The sequence below is a fragment of the Bos taurus genome, chromosome 11 (genome assembly GCF_002263795.3).
Source record: "Bos taurus isolate L1 Dominette 01449 registration number 42190680 breed Hereford chromosome 11, ARS-UCD2.0, whole genome shotgun sequence".
Lineage (NCBI taxonomy): Eukaryota > Metazoa > Chordata > Mammalia > Artiodactyla > Bovidae > Bos > Bos taurus.
The window spans coordinates 13,932,065-13,947,146 of NC_037338.1; the positions used below are offsets into that span (position 1 = coordinate 13,932,065).

The 15,082-nt window shown below is 42.9% G+C and overlaps 1 protein-coding gene and 1 long non-coding RNA gene across 3 annotated transcripts in view; one reads left to right on the top strand and one right to left on the bottom strand.

Moving 5' to 3' along the window:
• The window catches only part of LOC132346549 (uncharacterized), a 42,554-nt gene extending 33,637 nt beyond the window's left edge, over nucleotides 1-8,917 (bottom strand). The window contains exon 1 of the long non-coding RNA XR_009496380.1: nucleotides 8,643-8,917. This is a non-coding gene — a long non-coding RNA (uncharacterized lncRNA). The remainder of the gene's footprint in view (nucleotides 1-8,642) is intronic.
• TGFA (transforming growth factor alpha) overlaps nucleotides 1-15,082 on the top strand; it is a 118,664-nt gene that overhangs the window by 70,697 nt on the left and 32,885 nt on the right. The window lies entirely within an intron of this gene.

The window sequence follows — 15,082 nt, forward strand, 5'->3', positions numbered from 1 at the left end:
AGTCAACTCTTTGCATGAGGTGGCCAAAGTATTGGAGTTTCAGCTTTAGCATCAGTCCTTCCAATGAACACCCAGGACTGATCTCCTTTAGGATGGACTGGTTGGATCTCCTTGCAGTCCAAGGGACTCTCAAGAGTCTTCTCCAACACCACAGTTCAAAAGCATCAATTCTTCTGTGCTCAGCTTTCTTTATAGTCCAACTCTCACATCCATACGTGACTACTGGAAAAACCATAGCCTTGACTAGATGGACCTTTGTTGGCAAAGTAATGTCTCTGCCTTTTAATATTCTGTCTAGGTTTTGGTCATAACTTTCCTTCCAAGGAGCAAGTATCTTTTAATTTCATGGCTGCAGTCACCATCTGCAGTGCTTTTGGAGCCCAGAAAAATAAGGTCAGCCACTGTTTACACTGTTTCTCCATCTATTTCCCATGAAGTGATGGTCACATCAGATCAAGTCAACTCTGCCTCCCCTGCCCGCTTCCTCGACCTCTTGCCTCTGCACATTTGCACATCGCTCCACACTGGGGGACTGACTGCACATATTTGCTGTGCCCTTATGGAGATCCCGTGTTCAAGCTCACTTTTCTCCAGAAAGCTTTCTCAGATTAAACTAGCTGCATTTTAAGATAATCATCCTTTATTTGTTACTCCTTCAGCACCTACTGCTGCTGCTGCTGCTGCTAAGGTGCTTCAGTTGTGTCCGACTCTGTGTGACCCCATAGACGGCAGTCCACCAGGCTCCGCCATCCCTGGGATTCTCCAGGCAAGAACACTGGAGTGGGTTGCCATTTCCTTCTCCAATGCATGAAAGTGAAAAGTGAAAGTGAAGTTGCTCAGTTGTGTCCGACTCTTTGTGACCCCATGGACTGCAGCCTACCAGGCTCTCCTGTCCATGGGATTTTCCAGGCAAGAGTACTGGAGTGGGTTGCCATTGCCGTCTCTGCTTCAGCACCTAAGCTTACCATTAATAATAGACATTTCTATGAGAGTCCATGATCCTTAAAGGGCTCCCTCATCCACCACCTCACTTTTGATAGAATCAGAATTTTAATATGAAAGGAACCTTGGAAATCACTTTTACAGAGGAGTAAACTGAGACCTGTGGGCCTCCCAAGTGGTGCTAGTGGTAAAGAGCCTGTCTGCCAATGCAGGAGATGCAAGAGATGTGGTTTCAATCCTGGGTCAGAAAGATCCCCTGGAGGAGGCGTGGCAGCCCACTCCAGTATTCTTGCCGGGAGAGTCCCATGGACAAAGGAGACTGACAGGCTACAGTCCATAGGAGTGCACAGAGTTGGGCACAACTGAAGTGACTTAGCACGCACACACAAACCACAAACTGAGACCCAGGGAAGGAAGTGGCTTGGCCAAAGTCGAGTGAGTGTCCTAGTCACCAGTGGGACCCAGGCTGCCAACTCAGTGTTTTGTGTTGCCATCCTTCCAGCCTCTTGTGCACAGTGCTGCTGCAGGCCAGTGAGGCTGGAGGCCTTTGCAGATCGTATCAGGGATGGTTCACACCAAGCCAAGGGCATTACACAACAGCGACGGTTGTTGAGTGCAGAGTTCCTTGGAACTTGATTGTAGGATGCATGAAGCAAATTTGAATAAATGGAAAATCACAGCATGTTTGTGACTAGGAAATTTTCATATTTAAATGGGCCAGTTATCTCTAATTTCTAATGTCAGTCTCTAAAAGATTTGGATATTTTAGGAAGGGAACTTGTCAATGATTCTGAAGTTCAACTGGAATAAATAAACAGATGAAAATATCTGTTTTTTAAAAATGAGTGATGGGGGCAAGAGAGAGTGGTAAATTTGTACTGTCACATATTAAACCATATTACACCATTACAATAAGTAAAGTGATTTGGTACTGATATAGAAATGGAATCTCAGTGGAACTAAATAGAAAGACCAAAAAATAAGTATAGTTATGATAAAGGTAACATTTCAGATAATTAGGAAAATTATGAACTATTCAATAAATGGCATTGGGAAAACTGTTTAGAAAATAATAAAGTACATACTATAAAATAAATGATAGATTGTTTAGAATTAAATGTAAACAATGAAACAGTAGAAAGAAATTTAGGTAAATATTTTTATAATCTTAAGAAAGGGAAGGCATCTCATCACAATGCTGAGGTTATTTCTGCATTGACAAGATGAAGACACAAAACACAGATTATTGGCAATATGTGTATATAACAGGATTCTGAGTTATTATTCCTATTATTTTAAGTAACTTTTACAAATGAACAGGAAAGAACATATCAGCACAAAAATGGATGAAAGATAAAAGCAGCTTATTCACCAAAGTTGAAATACAAATGCTACTAATCATATTAGAAAAACATTCAGCATCCTAAGTAATCAAGAAAATGCAAATTTTTATGAGATTCCAATATGCCTCCATGAAATTGACAAAGAGGGAAAGGGAAAATAATATTCAGTGTTGGGAAGGAATAGAAATATTCATCTCCTTCTTAAGAAGTCTGCTGCTGCTGCTACTGCTAAGTCGCTTCAGTCATGTCCGACTCTGTGCGACCCCATAGACGGCAGCCCACCAGGCTCCCCCGTCCCTGGGATTCTCCAGGCAAGAACACTGGAGTGGGTTGCCATTTCCTTCTCCAGTGCATGAAAGTGAAAAGTGAAAGTGAAGTTGCTCAGTCGTGTCTGACTCTTCGCGACCCCATGGACTGCAGCCTACCAGGCTCCTTCGTCCATGGGATTTTCCAACAAGAGTACTGGAGTGGGGTGCCATTGCCTTCTCCAATGGCTTCTTAACAAGTCTAAGTTGTTACAAATGTCCTGGAATGCAGCTTGACAGAATGTCTCACGTCTTAGAAATGAGAACTCCTTTGTCATGCTAATTTTGCTCCCAGGAAAATAATCATAAGTGTGCATAAACAAAGATCTATGTAGAAGGATATTCAGTTCTGTATTATTTACAAGAGTGAGTTACTAGGAAGCTATCAGAATGTCCAACAAGAGGAGATTGGTTAAAGAAAATGTGTCAAAGAATTCAGCCATTAAAGATTACCCTGTACAATAATATTACTGGGTTGGACTGCAATGTTCAAAATGGATAACCAACAAGAACCAATTGAATAGCACATGAAACTCTACTCAATATTATGTGCCAGCCTGGATGGGAGGAGGGTTTCAGGGATAGTGGATAATGGATATATGTATGGCTGAGTCCCTTCACTGTTCAGCTGAAACTACCACAACATTGTTAATTGGCTATACCCCAATACAAAATAAAAAATTTAAAGATTGAAATAAAATATTACTGGGTTGGAGAAATGTTCATGAGAGCATTGTTTGATTCCTGTTGGGGACAGAATGAAGACAAAGGATATCCTCCAAAGTGCTGATACGGGTTATCCCTGAGTGATGGGCTAGTGGTGGTTATTTATGAGTGATGGGCTTAAAGGTGACTTGGTTTTTTTCCTTTCTTTGGGCTTTTTATATTCTCTCAAGTTTTCTGCCTTGAACATATGTTGCTTTTGGAAATTTCAAAAGTTATCACAACAAAGGAAAAAAGAAGGGCAGGAGGTAGAGTTGTAAGAATCTGGGTGGGCTTTGCTCAGCTGTCTTTGAGAGTCCATGTACGTGGCCTCTAGTGCACTGGGAGGAGTGCTCCCTAGAGCTGCCCAAACCAGGATCAGGGCACTTAAAACGTCCTGCCCTTGTTTCCCAGGCCCTCCTTCCCATAAGGGCGCTGTGGAATAGATCAGGATGTTCGTGGTTTCACCATCTAGGTCTACAGAAGGCATTTCTGCTGTGTTGCCAGAGGCAAACATAGACCTTCCCCATTCACAAAAAGTGTCTTGCAAGTGGCTGCATGCAGGACACCTGCACTCCATCGGGTAGTAGAAAGCAATGACTTCTTGACTTGGAAGGTGAGGAAAAATATCCTCAGGACAGGTTAATGGAGACTTATGTGAGCTTTTGTCTTTCGAATACCAACCATCACCTCCACACCTGGAAGAGTAGAAGACCCTCAGAGTCCTCAATTCCAGGAAAGGCAGTACAGATGTGAAATGTTACTTCCTGTTGAAGAGTGCAGTGTAGCTGACCCTCGTGTAGTTGACCCTCGTGTAGCTAATTGGTAGGTATCTGGTCTTTCTTGACCATCCATCTGAGACACGATAGAGAAGGGCCAACACAACCAGCAAAATTAGATTGTTGCCTGTATAGACTTTATATATCTATATGACCATAGCCTATAAAGATTTGTCAAGAGATGGACTGTAGCATGTATAAACAGGGAAATAAGCAAGTGTTTGGCAAAAGAGGCCCCCAGCTAGTCAGTATGTCCTTAAACAGAAATTTTGGGGTAAGAAAGATGAAGATTCAAATAAAAATATAAAGCCAGATGCTATGGAGGGGGTGGCAGGTATAGTTTGAAAATTAAGCTGCACTAAGCCCCTTTGAGTTGATTCTCAGTTCTGTTATAATATTGTATTTATTTTTAAATTTCTCAACACATTAAAGGAGACCGTGAAGTTATATTTATCAATTTAGAAAGGGAAAGCTTAACAAAGGACAGGAATAATGCAGAACACAGCACTATATAAACAATACCTAAAATCTTGGGTAACTATAGTCTTAGAGTTTGCTTGGGGGCAATGAATAAATTAAACTTCATATTTTAATCCAGTTTATGCCATTTGGGCTCAGTAGGGAAATGTTTCTGAAACACAAATAGATGGATGAGTCCAGTGAATTGAATGGGTGATTCCAAGATGCTGTGGGCATTACAGACTGGGTGGAAAGAACATCATGGGAATAAGTCATTGGAGAATATGCCTTGTCCTGGAGTATATCAACTAGGGTTTTTATGGTTGCAGTGATCAGTTCTGGCTACTGTAAACAAATGCAACCTTGTTGGAAGGCTGTTAAGCCCACAAAACAGCAAGAAAGCTAGAGAATCATACTTGGAAATAGATGCCTCCAGGAAGCCAGGCATCTCAGGACGGAACTGTGTTCAACATGCTGCAGTTGTGTTATATGAACTCTACCTGCATTATCTCTGTGTCTTCTCAAGATGCAAATTCCATAAGGGAGGGTAGGTGCCTGGGTGTTTCCATAAACCTGTTTAAGCCCATCATGGAAAAGAAAATCTGGGTGCTGCTTGAAAGTGGAGAAATATTTGTCAGTCAGCCCTAAATTTGTTGACCATAAGCTTAACAGAGGCGTGGATGTTTGATTCATGTGTGTTTTTTTTTAAAGGAATATCAAGAGTAATATCATCATGGATCAATTCTACAGATAGATGGTTTATCCAAATAATTAATATTGCATGGATCCTGATTACAAAGTAGTCATAGGGATAGAATGTGGTTTGACAGCAAATGTCAGATTGATACATTTTCTGGAAATCTCAGTATGCCACAAATGGAACACCCGAAAGATTCTTTGCATACCTGTTGGATTACTCAGAAGCTGGAGAAGACAGAAACACCTGCTTCTTTGAATGCAGCCTTGACCAGAAAGCATAACAGGCTAGCATGTCTCTGTGTCAGTTCAAAGTTTCCAACAGGAAACAAGGAAACACTAGGTATAGTGCAGCTTCAGAAAAGCAGAGTCTCCAAAAATTCAGAGAAAAACCAAAAGTGATCCAATGACTAGGATTCTAGAAGGGAATGTGGCCTGGGGAGGTTGGAAGGCTTGTGATAATTCTGAGTTCATAGTCAGAGGGTACATGAGAAAAACAAGGAATAAACATTTAAAGAAGACCTGAGTGTATCTGCCGAGGGTGAGCTCTGTAATAAGTTGTGGAGAGAAGATAAAAAGAAAGACATGTCCCAAGACATATGACAAAGACCAGTACTAAATGGCACTTTGTTGAGTGAACAAGCACATTGGTGCCTCCTGGGTGGCAGGTGTTACCCTGGGTGCTGGCAGGTGACTACAAGAATGTCAGGAAAACTGAAAGATGTGAGAAATAGAGGCCTGCCCACCTGCCTGGAAAATCCCATGGACAGAGGAGCCTGGTAGGCTGCAGTCCATGGGGTCGTTGAGGGTCGGAGACGACTTGAGCGACTTCACGTTCACTTTTCACTTTCATGCATTGGGGAAGGAAATGGCAACCCACTCCAGTGTTCTTGCCTGGAGAATCCCAGGGACAGGGGAGCCTGGTGGGCTGCTGTCTATGGGGTCGCACAGAGTCGGACACGACTGAAGTGACTTAGCAGCAGCAGCACATGGCTGTTGGCCACATGAAAAAAGGGATTTTAAAGCTCTGTTTGGGAGCAGACAGGTCAAAAAGGAAGGAGTGTATCCATTCTTTGGGGCAGTTGGAATGAGGTTAGTGCAGAACCAAGAAAAAACTACCACTGACTGTAATTTTGTTTTCCTCTTTTCTGTCAAGGAGAGAGCTCTTCAAACTAGAGAAGATAAAACAAACTTGGCAAATAAGAAATAGTCTAGAGAGGATCCTAGTAAAAGACCACCTAGTGCTGTAAATGACTTTATGTTCAGGGTTACAAGTGAATTACATCTCAGTGTACTAAGGAAACTTGTAGAAAAATCATTCCATCCCTGTTGGGGATTTTTAAGTAGTAGACTTTTAAGAAGTAGTTACTGTTGTTGTTCAGTCACTAAGTCATGTCCAACTCTTTGTGACCCCATGGACTGCAGCACACCAGGCTTCCCTGTCCTCTACTATCTCCCGGATTTTGCTCAGACTCATATCTACTGATTTAGTGATACTATCCAACCATCTCATTTTCTGTCGCCCCCTTCTCCTCTTACCCTCAATCTTTTCCAGCATCAGAGTCTTTTCCAATGAGTCTGCTCTTGGCATCAGGGGGCCAAAATATTGGAGCTTTAACATCAGTCCTTTCTGTGAATATTCAGGGTTGATTTCCTTTAGGACTGACTGGTTTGATCTCCTCACTGTCCAAGGGACTCTCAAGAGTCTTCTTCAGCACCACAGTTCAAAAGCATCAATTTTTTGGCACTCAGCCTTCTTTATGGTCCAACGCTCACATTCATACATGGCTATAGTCAAACCATAGCTTTCGCTATACGGACATTTGTTGGCAAAGCAATGTATCTGCTTTTTAATGTGCTGTCTAGGTTTGTAATAGCTTTTCTTCCAAGGAGCAAGCATCTTTTCATTTCATGGCTGCAGTTACCATTCACAGTGATTTTGGAGCCCAAGAAAATAAAATCTGCTACTGTTTCCATTTTTCCCCCATCTGTTTGTCATAAAGTGGTGGGATTGGATGCCATGATCTTAGTTTTTTCAATGTTGAGTTTTAAGCCAGCTTTTTCACTTTTCTCTTTCACTTTCATCAAAAGGCTTCTTAGTTCCTCTTTGCTTTCTGCCTTTAAGGTGGTATCATCTGCATATATGAGGTTTTTGATATTTTTTTCTGGAAATCTTGATTCCAGCTTATAATTCATCCAGCCCAGCATTTCGCATGATGTACTCTGCATATAAGTTAAATAAGCAGGTGACAATATACAGCCTTGACATACTCCTTGCCAATTTTAAACCAGTCCTTTGTTCCATGTCCAGTTCTAATTGTTGCTTCTTGGCCTGCATACAAGTTTCACAGGAGGCAGGGTAAGGTGGTCTGGGTATTCTCATCTCTTGAAAAATTTTGCAGTTTGTTGTGATCCACACAGTCAGAGGCTTTAGTGTAGTCAATGAGGAAGTTTTTCTGGAATCCCCTTGGTTTCTCTACGATCCAACGGCTGTTGGAAATTTGATCTCTGGTTGCTCTATCTTTTCTAAATCCAGTTTGTACTTCTGGAAGTTCTCATTTCATGTACTGTTGAAGCCTAACTTGAAGGATTTTGAGCATAACCTTGCTAGCATGTGTAATGAGTGGAATAGTACAGTAGTTTGAACATTCTTTGGCATTGCCTTTCTTTGGGATTGGAATGAAAACTGACCTTTTCCAGGCCTGTGGCCTCTGCTGAGTTTAAATGGTTAGAGTCCTAGAACTATGTCCCAGGGCTTTTGTAAGAATTAGCTCAGATGATGCATGGAAACCCAAAGTATTTGGTGAAGTCGTTTTTGTAATAGTAGTTTTTGTTGTTATCATGCAGGCCTATTTTAAGAAGGGCACTAAAAAAAGTCAGGATCTGTCCTGAGGTAAAAAGTTTACAGACTTTCCCACTTAAAGAACATTGATAGGAATTGGAGTGATTAGTTATGCAATTGCACCCCACTCCAGTACTCTTGCCTGGAAAGTCCCATGGACGGAGGAGCCTGGTGGGCTGCAGTCCATGGCGTCACTAAGAGTTGGACACGACTGAGCGACTTCCCTTTCTTTCCAGTACTCTTGCCTGGAAAATCCCATGGACGGAGGGGCCTGGTGGGCTGTAGTCCATGGGGTCACTAAGAGTTGGACACGTCTGAGCGACTTCACTTTCACTTTTCACTTTCATGCTTTGGAAAAGGAAATAGCAAGCCACTCCAGTGTTCTTGCCTGGAGAATCCCAGGGACAGGGGAGCCTGGTGGGTCGCACAGAGTCAGACACGACTGAAGCGACTTAGCAGCAGCAGCAGCAGTTATGTATTGCTGTATAACAAATTACCCCAAAGTTTAGCAGCTTAATCAGTAAACATTTATCCCACACAGATTCTGAGACTCAGGAATTATGAAACAGCTTACCTGAGAGGTTTTGGCTCAGGGTCTCTTACAGAGGTTGCTTTCAAGATGTCATCTGGGGCTGAACTGTCATCTGGCGGCTTGACTGGGGGCTGAGAAATGGCTCCTTCACATAACTCTTGGGTGAAGACTTCAGTTTCTTGCCATGTGGACCTCTCCATTGAGTGTCCTGATGACTTGGCAACTAGCTTCCCCCAGGGTAAATGATCAGAGAGAAAGCAAGGCAGAAGTTACGGTGCCTTTTGTGACCTAGCCTCTGAAGTCACATACCATCTGTATTCTATTGGTCACCCCTGACATAGTATGGGAGGCAAATTCACAAGGCCATGGATACCAGGAGCTGGGGATCACTGGGACCCATCTTGAAGGCCAGCTTTGCTGAGAGTTATCACCTCAGAGTCTCAGACATTTGGAAGCTGACTGCAAATACATGAAAGGACTGTTTTCTGGAAGAGGGAGACATTTTGTGTGGCTTCCGAGGACAGAGTCAAACTGATAACCAGAGAGTTTTCAGGGAGGCATAAGTCAACTTGGTTTGAGGCAGAACCTCATTGCAATAAGCTGACCCAAGTAGAAGGAGTTGCCTTAGAGGGTAGTGAGTGTGTATAAGAAGAGTCAAGCACAGCTGGATGCCCCCCTCAGGGAAGCCATATGGAGGGATGGGCTCTGGGCTAGCCATAAATTTAGATATGAGCACCTCCATCTCTGTAATATTTCATTTCTGGGTTAGGGGAGAATCTGGGGACATGGGACCCTTTTCAGCCTTATTTCTATTATTTTGCTTTTGGTGGAAAAGAACTTCCATCAAAATATAAGATCTTTGTTTCTGAACCAGTGTGGCTTAGAAAAACTACTAACAGGTAAAATTACCTTGGTATTTCTGGAATCCCCTAACATTTCTCCTTTTAAGAACAGAGTTCTGATGTGGTTGGTTTACACTTAGTCTGTGGTGTTGAGAAGACTCTTGAGAGTCTGTTGGACTGCAAGGAGATCAAGCCAGTCAATCCTAAAGGAAATGAGTCCTGAATATTCATTGGAAGGACTGATGCTGAAGCTGAAGCTCCAATACTTTGGCCACCTGATCTGAAGACCTGACTCATTGGAAAAGACCCTGATGCTGGGAAAGATTGAAGGCAGGAGGAGAAGGGGAAGGCAGAGGATGAGATGGTTGGATGGCATCACCAGCCTGATGGACATGAGTTTGAGCAAGCTCCAGGAGTTGGTGATGGACAGGGAAGCCTGGCGTGCTGCAGTCCATGGGGTTGCAAAGAGTTGGACACAGCTGAGCGACTGAACTGAACTGTGGGGTTTAAACCAGGAATTCTCAACTTTTTATGAGACAAAGGCTTTAGATCTTGGAAGGGGCAGGACTGAGTTTTTCTCTTTGGGAATCCCAGCAGACCTTGGAGAGAGGGGTGAGGATACAGTTCTGGGGGTACTGGCTGGTTCAGACATCTACCAGGGGGAAACCAATCCACTCTGAGCCTGCGGAAAGTACTCGCTGACACTTCACTGGGGATTCCATAGGGAGAACTGAGAATGCACTCATGGTAAAAATAGCTTCCTGGAAAAACTTAAGTAGTTGATGGGGGTGGTGAGACAGTGTTACACTGGTCACCCTGTGTGCACATAATGTAGGAAATGCCGTTTCCTACAGGAAGGGAGGCTTGAGCATACCATTTTCATTCCTTCTTCCTCCCATCTGCCCTTGGACGCTCACTGAAATGAGTGATCAACGGAACATGAAATTATTTCTAAACTTTCAGCAGTACTAGAAGCTCTGAAAAATTTCTGCCAGTGAATGTACAGATGGGATCCATCCTGCCCCAGAGCAGCATCCCCCCCCCCAACCCCCGCTCCAGGAGGTGAGGGGATTATCAGGAGCAGAATCAACACCTTGGAAGACCCGGGTATGTGGGTGAGAGCTGGCTATGTGCAGTGGGTTGAGGGGAGGTCCGTCTGTCTGGATCCTCTCTAAACCTCAAGAAAGGACACTAGTCTGAGTGATGAGCTTGGTCAGCTCTTACTCTTGCCATGGCATGGGTGCCTAGTAACCAAGAGAAGAAAAAACTGGCACAAAGATAAAACCCTCTGCTGTACTTGCTCTGCCTCCTACTGAACAGATTCCTCAGATATTTAATACCAGTACTTAAACTTTGCCTTTTCTATCTTTATCTGGGCCCAAAGTGTTGAACAGGGCCACACAGTCTCTAATGGAACCTATCTTAACTCTCCATCACACTCTACAAGGTAGGCCTTTGTCTGTAAAGATGATGATGCAAGACTTTACTGGCCGCATGAAAAGATTTATTATATGAGAAGAATATTCTTGAGGAATTTCAGTAAGTGTCTCTATGCTAGGGCTATGCTAAGTCACTTCAGTCGTGTCCGACTCTCTGTGACCCTGTGGACTGTAGCCTGCCAGGCTCCTCTGTCCATGGGATTCTCCAGGCAGGAATACTGGAGTGGGTTGCCATTCCCTTTTCCAGGGGATCTTCCTGACCCAGGGATCGAATCTGCAGGAGATTCTTTTTCATGGAGAAGATGTTGAATTACCTCTAATTTGTGTCTTTGAGACTGCAGCTGACATTGCATCTATGAAACCACAGCAGGGAGCTATTAGTAAACACACACACACACACACACACACACACACACCTGCAAGGAGATGAAAAAACATGGCAACCAATTTTGAATCCACAATGGACCAATGAGCAACAGGTTGGATATGACTGTAAATCAAATCACTGGATTTTTTTTTTTTAATAACCTGAGAAATAGCACTAGGCGTTCAGGGACACAAAGATAAAATTACTGAGGAGAAAAATGTGAAAAACAGAACTAAGTGATCCAATATACAGATAATAATATTTCCAAATGAAGAAAGAAAAGAGCAAACTAAGGTTGACACAGTCATGGATGAATTAATTAAAGAGAACTTTTCCCCTGATAGCTCAGTTGGTAAAGAATCTGCCTGCAACTCAGGAGACCCCAGTCTGATTCCTGGGTCGGGAAGATCCACTGGAGAAGGGATAGGTTACCCACTTACCCACTCCAGTATTCTTGGGCTTCTCTTGTGGCTCAGCTGGTAAAGAATCCGCCTGCAACGCAGGAGACCTGGGTTGGGAAGATCCTCTGGAGAAGGGAATGGTTATCCACTCCAGTATTCTGGCCTGGAGAATTGCATGGACTGTATAGTCCATGGGGTCGCAGAGAGTCGGACACGACTGAGCAACTTTCACTCACTCAAGCTGAAAAAGATGTGTCCTTAAGAATGAAAGCATTAACTTTCAATGTAACTTGACAAGTTTTCGTTACAAAGGAAAAAGTCTCATAAGCATCCAGGTGAAAACAAAAAACAGGTTTCTTAGAAAGAATACTACAATGAAGCCAGCTTCCAGGCCCCTCATCAACTACAAGCCACAAGTCAGTGGTAGGCGGCCTTACAGGGGCTACAGATTGTGACCCAAGTGTTATTCACATACAAAGCCATAAACATGGGTTAGTAAACAGAAAGGTGTTCTCTGACACATAATATTTCACAATGTAGACATACCCTCACAGGCTCTTCCTGAAAATGTTCAAATATCCTCTACGGCTAGATAGCACGTGTATCAGGATTAAAAGCCCCCAAATGGGGACGATGTGGTGTAGAAAAAGCAGTGATGATGTGTGTCCAAGTAACGGTTGTTGATTTAGTTACCCTACTACAGATGTCAAAATTAATTCTTAAAGTTACATATGTAAATAATTAAAAGGGACATGAAATCAGACTGTGAAGTGAAGTGAGGTCACTCAGTCATGTCCGACTCTTTGCGACCCCGTGGACTGTAGCCCACCAGGCTCCTCCGTCCATGGGATTCACCAGGCAAGAATACCGGAGTGGGCTGCCATTTCTTTCTCCAGGGGATCTTCCCGACCCAGGGATCGGACCCAGGTCTCCCACATTGCAGGCAGATGCTTTAACCTCTGAGCCACCAGGGACTGTAGTAACTGGTAACTGGGGACAAGAGAAAGGGGGAAGTAAAAGCACACTACATTTCTTATCTAAAAGAATGTCTAGTTTCATTCTTAACTTTGATAATTAGGGAAAATAAATATTTTAAATTTAAAGACGACCATCAATAGATTAAAAGAGAATATGTATATTCTAGATCATTAAAAGAGAACAGTCAAAGAAACATAGTTCTTGATGCAAAAGGATAGCTGCTGCTGCTGCCGCTGCTAAGTCACTTCAGTCGTGTCCGACTCTGTGCGACCCCATAGATGGCAGCCCACCAGGCTCCCCTGTCCCTGGGATTCTCCAGGCAAGAATACTGGAGTGGGTTGCCATTTCCTTCTCCAATGCACGAAAGTGAAGTCGCTCAGTGGTGACCGGCTCATAGCGACCCCTTGGACTGCAGCCTACCAGGCTCTTCCATCCATGGGATTTTCCAGGCAAGAGTACTGGAGTGGGGTGCCATTGCCTTCTCTGAAAAGGACAGCAACAACAGAAAAAAGAAAACTACTAGAAAAAATAAACATTTGTAAAATATTTTAGAAAGTAGTGGTTATTTCTCAGCAAAGGCAATTAATTTTCTTAGCACTTTTAGATTTTCTAAAATTTCTACAATGAACATGTGTTACTTTTTAAATAACAAATTATAAAGCTCTTTCTAGCACTGTTATAAAAGTTGTCTTATAATAACACACTACCAGTAAAACTAAAGGCTGCGTGGAAAGCCCCCAGTGATATTGATATTATCGAGATCCTTTGATGTAGATGGTCATGTTTGTTTTTTTTTTCTGGTGATTTAAGATTTTATGACTGGTGAGATACAAGAGGTAGCAATTTGGAGAAATTGTAGGGCACCACCTTCTGTATCAGGAGGACTGAAGATATGGTAGACACGGTGCTATCCTGCCTTGGTGATTTTTTGTCCAGAGAGATTTGATAACCTGGTATTGACACATATCATTTGTCTCATTTCAGTCAAAACAGCTGGACCTTGGCTGCTGTAAAGTTGTGGCAGCAGTGCTTTATATTTTGTCGTGTTCTCAGACTTCCACTTGAAGGAGTAGCCTTTGCTCAGTTACAAATGCTGGTCTCATAAACATTCTGTAAGGACAGGTCCTTCCTGGCCCCCCAAAGACTATCACCAACCCTGCAAAGGGGTGTGAGCATTGATCTGACCCTTGTAGGTTGAAGAGGGGACAGAACATACCTTAAGGTGAGGAGCAAAGGGTTCAAACTGGAGGCTTCCAATAAGAGTCAGGTGGACTTGAGATTCTAAGTGTAAGATATGTTAGTATTTGAATGAGGTTCCCAGAAAGGACTATGGGAAAAAAGGAGAAAAGAAAGTGATTTATTAAGAGGATTTTTCCCTCATCAGAAATTCACTAACCCCCAAACACTGTCCATACTTCAGACTTAGCACTTGAGTTACACTCCCTGCTGCAACAGACAAGCCCTGAATGCTGTTTGCTGCTGCTGCTAAGTTGCTTCAGTCGTGTCCGACTCTGTGCGACCCCATAGACGGCAGCCTACCAGGCTCCTCCATCCTTGGGATCCTCCAAGCTGTTTACTTCCTGCGTATTTCAAAGTCTGTGCAGGTGTTCCTGGCCCTTCAAACTTCTTCCCTTGCAGTTATCCAAAGACCCAGGCTCTGTGCCCCTGGAAGGACATCTAGCCAGCAGCTGGAAAAAGAAAAAGAGAGATCCCCCTGCAGAGGCTTCTGTGGACCAAAGTGGTGCATATAACTTCTGCTCACATCCATTGGCCATAACGTGGTCACACTTACCTGCAAGGGAGTCCAAGAAGTGTAGTCTGTGTGTCTAGGAAGGAAAGTAACACAGGTTTGGAGGAACTCGTGGGAGTTTCTGCTGCAGATTTTTTCCTTCTCATTCCCTGCCTCCTTCACAGAATGGTTTCCTTACTGTCCTCTTTCAGTTAAAAAAAAAAAGACATGAGTGTAGGAGTTGGAAGTGGAGTAGATGGTGGAAGCATGTGAGGTTTACGTGCCTAAGAGGCCAAGCCTGAGGTCAGCTTTTATTAAACGTCTTTCATCTGAGCATCATCTGTCTTCTCTAAACATTTATTTTGTGTCTCCCTCCTCCTCGTCCTTTATAATGATAAAACACAAGGCAGGAACATGCCGTGCAGATTCAAATCTAAATTTCTAAAGGTTGGTCTTCTATATAAAAATTGTTTAAACTTTACCTTTTTAATATTGTGCAATTTTAATGTTAAATTATGTTTATTTTCAAACTCTAAATGTTCACTTTATAAAATTTGAAAAATTATTAAAAAAAAAATGATTGCCCATAATCCCACCACTCTCTGAACATCTCATGGTTTTCCTTCTGGAATATAATCTTGATTAAAGGACTCTTATCTAAGGACAGCTAAAAACCATCAATATAACACCCAGGTTGAAAAGGACAAGTAATGTATTTGTTATGGG